This window comes from Atheta coriaria, unplaced genomic scaffold (genome assembly GCF_025399875.1).
Source record: "Atheta coriaria isolate IRGN ID8LTWV9N9 unplaced genomic scaffold, Caltech_Dcor_3.1 contig_81_pilon, whole genome shotgun sequence".
NCBI classification, from domain to species: Eukaryota; Metazoa; Arthropoda; class Insecta; order Coleoptera; family Staphylinidae; genus Dalotia; species Dalotia coriaria.
Window position 1 is genome coordinate 1,843 of NW_027045591.1, and position 8,315 is coordinate 10,157.

The 8,315-nt window shown below is 34.0% G+C and overlaps 1 long non-coding RNA gene across 1 annotated transcript; it reads right to left on the reverse strand.

The window, feature by feature from the left end:
* Positions 1–3,128: 3,128 nt before the first annotated feature.
* Positions 3,129–5,975, reverse strand: LOC135802993 (uncharacterized). Its single transcript, XR_010550695.1, has 3 exons — positions 5,833–5,975; positions 5,685–5,711; positions 3,129–3,176 (listed from the first exon to the last, which is right to left on the reverse strand). It is a non-coding gene; the product is annotated as an uncharacterized lncRNA (long non-coding RNA).
* Positions 5,976–8,315: the final 2,340 nt, after the last annotated feature.

The following is an 8,315-nucleotide window of genomic DNA, read 5'->3' on the forward strand; positions in this document are numbered from 1 at the left end:
AATCTACGGACTATTCTCTATAAGACAGGCTAGTTAAAACGGAAATCTGTGAAATGAAATTTTAATTCTCAAGAAAAATGCTTGATACTTTATAAGTTTAATATCTCGTAAACTAAAAAGAGATAAATAAGATCTGATCGCAGCGTCTTAATCTACGGACCAATCTCTATCAGATACGATAGTTAAAACCGAAATCTGAGAGATAAAATTTTAAGTCTTAAGAAAAAATTGCCAATTAGGGTGCTTGATACTTTTTTCGACGATTTTCAAAAATTCATATCTCTTTAAACTAAAAGAGATAGCTACCAACGAATTGTTGATTATGAAAGATTGGAAGATTCTCTATCAGATAAAAATATAAAATAATTATATTTCCTACAGTAAAAGGTCGAAAAACGCGACTAAAAGTGCTAAAAAGTGACATTTTGCAATTTTTGCCCATTTCATTCAATCGCGAATATCTCGTAAACTAAAAGAGATAAATAAGATCTGATCGCAGCGTCTTAATCTACGGACCAAACTCTATCAGATAGGATAATTAAAACCGAAATCTGAGAGATAAAATTTTAAGTCTTAAGAAAAAATTGCCAAGGGGGGGTGCTTGATACTTTTTTTCGACGATTTTCAAAAATTCATATCTCTTAACCAAAGGCGAGATAGCTACCAACGAATTGATGAGATTGCGAAAGATTGAAGATTCTCTCATCAGATAAAAATATAAAATAATTATATTCCTACAGTAAAAGGTCGAAAACGCGACGAAAAGTGCTAAAAGTGACATTTTTGTACTTTTGCCCATTTTATTCAATCGCGAATATCTCAACTAAAAGAGATAAATAAGATCTGATCGCAAAGCGTCTTAATCTACGACCAATCTCTATCAGATAGGATAATTAAACCAAAATCTGGAGAGAGATGAAATTTTTAAGTCTTAAGAAAATGCTAAGGGGGTGCTTGATAATTTTTTCGACGATTTTCAAAAATTCATATCTCTTAAACTAAAGGAGATAGCTACCAACGAATTGATGATTGCGAAAGATTGGAAGATTCTCTCATCAGATAAAAATATAAATAATTATATTTCCCACAGTAAAGGTCGAAAAACGCGACCGCGCAAGCAAAAAGTGACACATTTTGCAATTTTGCCCATTTTATCTAATCGCAACATCTCGTAAACTAAAAAGAGATAAATAAGATCTTGATCGCAGCGTCTTAATCTACGGACCAATCTCTAATAGATACGATAGTTAAAACAGAAATCTGAGATGAAATTTAAGTCTTAAGAAAAATTCAAGCAAGGGGTGCTTGATAATTTTTCGACTGATTATGAAATATTGAAAATTCTCTGTTAGATAGAAAATTTAAAAATAATATAATTTATTGGGGTAACAGACGAAGCTATACCGACGATGGTATATGCGTATTAAGCGTTGGCGCATAAAGATGCGAGACAGCCAGTTTGGTGTCAGGTGTACTCACTACTTAAGGCGTTGATATTTAATACAATCTTGAGTCCAAACCGCTGGTAGATGCTTGAAGTCCGTTGAGGTCCCGTAACAAACCTTCATGGAATTGAAATTACTTCTTCCAATTTTTAATCGCGTCCCGCACCTCGATTTGTCGCATATTCGGATACATTTTGTAAACACTGCGTACCTTCCCCTAACAGTGAAGGGGACAGTAATGACCTCCTTCGGTAGCTAATTGATCGCGATTCAATTAAATTGTTAAATTAAAACGCGTCGCAACCCGCACTCGATAAGTATTTTCCTGTTACACCTCTCCAGGTTCTGCGAATATCGCCTTTATCACTTATGCCCGAGAATCGAAACAAAGAATAAAAATAGTGGGTAAGGATGATTTGGTAGATATCTGGAACTAATTTTTAAGAATAAAATAAATAAAATAATAAATGAATCTAAATTCGGCAATTTTAAATTATGAAAAATTATAAAATAATAATGATATTATGAGGTAGGAGTGGAATATTAATAAAACAAAAAGTACATATACCGATAACGAACGCGCCCGAATCTCCCCAAAAATGCCCAAATAAATCGAATATAAAATTCGAAAAACAAGCAGAAAGAACAATTAGTAACAGAAAAATTCAAAATTATTAGAGACAATGTAAAAACTTTTGTATAACAAAACCAAACCTGTTCCCATTCCTGGGAAAAGCATGACTACCCTGACATCTTGTGGCGGGACCGTAGGCCATCTAGAAACAGCAGGAAATAATAGAAAACAGTTATTTTTTAATAATATACATGCCTCGCGATGGGAAACAGGAAAGGTTTCAAGAAGTCGCACCACACAAGAAAACAGAAAATAAAACAGAATTAAAATGTGACAAATACTAAAAGAATAATTAAATGATAAATGCAACGCTTGAAAATAAAAAATAGGAGTGCGTTATCAGCAGCCAAATTTCAAAGCTGAAATGTTAAAATCCAAAACAACAACATGGCTCCTCTTTGTGTTAGTGCGTTAAAATTGGCACTCTACCGACGCAAAGTGAACGTTTGAAACATGTGAAAAGCAGACACAATAACTGATAAGGCCGCTGCGCATGGGCCTTCGCGAAGTTGAAAGTGCGGTCACCGTATCTTCATTTCCTGACTTCCCCGTAATTCATTAAAACTACATTCTTAGGATGATGCAACTTGGTGGCTGGACAAACCCGTCCAATCCCAAATGCAGATTTAATACTAAAAAGGCGCAAATGAAAATAATGCAAGAACCTTACTCAGGAGTGCCTCGAGGAATGTTTTCACTTGCAGCACACTTTTTTACTGATTTAATAAATTATTGGCAATTTTATTAGCGGAGCTGTAACCGCGACAATGTCGCGCACTGAATGATGCTGCTGAGCGTACGTTGCGGAAGAACGTTAACTTGAGTTTCCCTGCGCCGCTTCCTGCGCTGGACTTGCGCACAAAAAAGTTTGGCGTTGAGGTGATGTTGATAAACTCCGAAGACAAAACATGCAAACAACGCACGTATTCTATATTACTTTAAGATCGCATATTGCATGACATGATTGCATTCGAAGATTACTGAATGTTCAGAGATAGTGTGAGTTGTTACTTTTCTTGTATGACTTCCGACGTCTGAATTCCCGCAGCCCGGAAGTGCGCATAAGACGATCGGGTAGTATCAGTGTGATAGAACGCCTGAAAACAGACAAATAAATGAAATTGAATGTTTATTTAAATAAATATTTAATTTATATAATATTCTTAGGAATTATTGTCGCAACTAGCGCGACAGAGCGAAGCGTGAAAGGATGGCAACGACAACACACGGCAATCTTGTGTAGTGTCGAATGCTCACGTTTGCTGATAAATATCTAAATAAACAAACATTAGCTACAGCATTTCGTGCTCTGTTGAATGAATTACGTTCCGTCGGAACTCAAACTTTGAATTAAAAATTTGCTATTCGCATATTAATCATAGGAAATGACAATATTTACCTTGCAGCACATTGATTCATGCAAGTCAATTCGATTATTAGCGTTTAAAGCGTTGATATTTTCATCGGGCGTGGCCCGGACGGCAACGGAAAAACACGCAAAATTTACAATTACGAAGATTACACACGCGATAAATACCTGATAAAAGCTCAAACAAGTTTATTTTCAACACTAATTATCACCGGCGATCAGGAAATATAAACACGATTTACCGAATTTACATCAAAGAATAACACAAGTCGAAGTGTGGAATGCGCTCGTCGTTATCGCACCGTTGAAACAAAACAAAATCCCTCTCTGCTGAATATTTCCAGGTGAACCTACATCGTTACATCTGGTAAAAACACTTTGCCAAAGTGTTTCAACAGTGTGGCGTACATGCGTCAGTGCGAAATTGTCTATGGCGCGGTGAGTGGTCACGCACTTAATCGCGCGGCAATGTGTGAGACACGTACAAGAAAGAGCGTATGCATCACCCTGTCTAAATGACTAGCAACAAACAAACGCAATGCTACGGAGAATTTAATTCCGCATCTTCTGACGCCGCGCTGAAGTTGATGAGCCGCCAAGGTCGCGTGCAAACCCGAAAATATACTAACATTTAAACGAAAAGTGTGAAAAAATCACCCTTTCAAGGAAATTTTAGCGGGTTGCAGGTCGAAATCCTACAACAAATAAATACCACCCGACAGAGAATTTAATTCCGCATCTTTTGAAGCCGTGCTGAAGTTAATGAGCAGCCAACGTCGCGTGAAACCCCGGAAAATATACTAACACCGCGTTCGCGTGTTATACTACAAAAACTACAATTCCTTAAGCAACGAGTACTATGGCGCACTTTGTTTCGACGATTTTCAAAAATTCATATCTCTTAAACTAAAAGAGATAGCTACCAACGAATTGTTGATTGTGAAAGATTGGAACATTCCTCTATCAGATAAAAATATAGAGTACTATATTCTTACAGTAAAGGTCGAAAAAACGCGACCAAAAGTGCTAAAAAGTGACATTTTGCAATTTTTGCCCATTTTATTCAATCGCGAATATCTCGCAACCAAAAAGAGATAAATAATATCTGATCGCAGCGTCTTAATCTACTGACCAATTTCTATCAGATAGGATAGTTAAAAACTGAAATCTGAGAGATGAAATTCTAAGTCTTAAGAAAATTAACATCTCGTAAACTAAAAAAGAGATAAATAAGATCCGATCGCAAAGGTCTTAATCTACGGAGTACTCTCTATAAGTTAGATAGAAGTGAAATCTGGAGAGATGATATTTTAAGTCTTAAGAAAAAAAATTGCCAAGGTGTTTGATACTTTTTCGACGATTTTCAAAAATTCATATCTCTTTAAACTAAAAGAGATAGCTACCAAATGAATTGTTGATTATGAAAGATTGGAAGATTCTATGAGATAAAATATAAAACAATTATATTTCCCACAGTAAAAGGTCGAAACGCGACTAAATGTGCTAAAAGTGTCATTTTGCAATTTTTTGCCCATTTTATTCAATCGAGAATATCTCGTAACCAAAAGAGATAAATAATATCTGATCGCAGCGTCTTAATCTTACGGACCACCCTATCAGATAGGACAGTTAAAAGGGAAATCTGAGAGATGAAATTTTAAGTCTTAAGAAAAAATTGCCAAGGTGCTTGATACTTTTTTCGACGATTTTCAAAATTCATATCTCTTAAACTAAAAGAGATAGCTACCAACAAATTGCTGATTATGAAAGATTGAAAAATTCCTATCAGATAAAAATACTAAAATAATTATATTTCCTACAGTAAAAGGTCGAAAAACGCGACTAAAAGTGCTAAAAAGTGACATTTTGCAATTTTTGCCCATTTTATTCAATCGCGAATATCTCGTAAATTAATAGAAATAAATAGGTACAAATTGCAGAGTCTTAATCTACGGAAAATTCTCTATAAGATAGGCTAGTTAAAACGGAAATGAGAAAGAGGTTTTCGCTTCAAAATTAAAAATTGAGAAATTTGAAGAACGATTTTAAAGCACTTCGCGCATTGTTTCCGGGGGCGGCAATAGCGTGTTGTTGAGAATGCAGCTCGCGTATCAAAATCATCAGAAACATGCAAATACTCCCAACATTTCCAGATATATGACCCGATTTCCGCAATAAAACATTTAAAAATAGGAAAATTTATATAATTATAATGTAATAATAAGTATAAACTTACTAGTGCCTCGAGTTGTCACTAAATGAGCTGCAACAAGAAAAAAAACAGGTGTGTTAGAACTCACACTATGCTAAACACTTCTTAAATCTGTTCCGTCAGATGACGGACTTGAATGACACATACTCAGAATTATCAATAGTATACATACCTCTTATTTCCATTCCCAGCATGGAGATACGAGTACAATAATCGTCGGATCACTAATACACAAATGAACACACGAGTTCTATAATTATTTCACGCGTAACTAATCGATACTAAAACACTGTGGATATCTATTATCACTGACTACCGATATTTATGCCGGTAATAATCAATAAAATGTAATGCAATTAATTTAACCGGAATGAAGTTAACTACACCACACCGCGTGCAAACACTACCTGAAACGAACGAACGTTCGTAGCACGAGCCCAGCATGAAACCGGTTCGAAGCGATAAGAAAGTTGTTTACAAACAAACGCCGATAGCGTGCGGGATTGAACGCGAAACTATCTGATATGTAGATGTAATACAACTTATAAAGAGACGAAAATACGCATCGAATAAGTAAAGATTTAATTTTAATGTTTTGTATGAAAATTATTATTATTTTTAATCAATTTGCAATCTGTTATTTTTATTTATTTTTATTTGTCATGTAGTTGTCAATTTTACATTGAATTGGATGCAAACAGACATGAGCTCCAAAAGTAATTTTTTACATGTGTACAGCAATTCATTGCTTTTAAACAATGCTACAGAAGAATCAGTGGCTGATGAAAACGACGACAGTAAGTTGAGTAGCATCACTAAATTATTGAAATGAACAAATATTATTAAATATTATATTGGTTATTAGATTGTATATAAAAAATAAAAATACTGTAACCCTCACAAAATATCATTGTTAAATAATATAAAAAACCTTTGCAGATCCATTATCCCTATTAATATTATAAATGCAATAGTCCTGATGTTTGTTACACTTTCACGCAAAAACTACTTAACCGATCATCATGAAAATTTGTACACATATTCTTAGTGGTCCCCGAATGGTTATAGGCTACTTTTTATTTAATAAAAAAATCCAACAGTAAAAGGTAAAAAAGCCACTAAAAGTACTAAAAGTGACATTTTCAATTTTGCCCATTTATTTGAATTGCGAATATCTCGTAAATTAATAGAAATAAATAGGTACAAATTGCAGAGTCTTAATCTACGGAAAATTCTCTATAAGATAGGCTAGTTAAAACGGAAATGAGAAAGAGGTTTTCGCTTCAAAATTAAAAATTGAGAAATTTGAAGAACGATTTTAAAGCACTTCGCGCATTGTTTCCGGGGGCGGCAATAGCGTGTTGTTGAGAATGCAGCTCGCGTATCAAACTCATCAGAAACATGCAAATACTCCCAACATTTTCAGATATATGACTCGATTTCCGCAATAAAACATTTAAAAATAGGAAAATTTATATAATTATAATGTAATAATAAGTATAAACTTACTAGTGCCTCGAGTAGTCACTGAATGAGCTGCAACAAGAAAAAAACAGGTGTGTTAGAACTCACATTATGCTAAAGACTTCTTAAATCTGTTCCGTTAGATGACGGACTTGAATGACACATGCTCAGAATTATAAATAGTATACATACCTCTTATTCCCATTCCCAGCATCGAGATAATTCAATAATCGTCGGATCACTAATGCACAAATGAACACACGAGTTCTATAATTATTTCACGCGTAACTCGTCGATACTAAAACACTGTGGATATCTATTATTACTAACTACCGATATTTATGCCGGTAATAATCAATAAAATGTAATGCAATTAATTTAATCGAAATGAATGTAAGAACTACACCGAACCGCGTGCAAATACAAACTGAAACGTACGAACATTCGTAGCATGAGCGCAGCATGAAACCGGTTCGATAAGAAAGTTGTTTATAAACAAACGCCGATAGCGTGCGGGATTGAACGCGAAACTATCTGATATATAGATGTAATACAACTTATAAAGAGACGAAAAGACGCATGAAATAACTAAAGATTTTATTATAATGTTTTGTATGTGAATTAGTTTCAACTAAATTTTAACCCCATCGAAACCGACTTTTAATAAACCTGATATTTCTATTTATTTTAATTTGTCATTTAGTTGTCAATTTTGCATTGAATTGAATGCAAACAGACATGAGTTCCGAGAGTAATTTTTTACATGTGTACAGCAATTCATTGCTTTTAAACAATGCTACAGAAGAATCAGTGGCTGATGAAAACGACGACAGTAAGTTGAGTAGCATCACTAAATTATTGAAATGAACCAATATTATTAATTAATACATTGATTATTAGATTATATATAAAAAATAAAAATACTGAAACCCTCACAAAATATCATTGTTAAATGATATAAAAAACCTTTGCAGATCCATTATCCCTATTAATATTATAAATGCAATAGTCCTGATGTTTGTTACACTTTGACGCAAAAACTACTTAACCGATAATCATGAAAATTTGTACACATATTCTTAGTGGTCCCCGAATGGTTATAGGCTACTTTTTATTTAATAAAATAAATTATTTTTTAAATAAAATAAAGAAATTGTTTAGCCAATAATACCTCTGCATCTGGCTATTTGA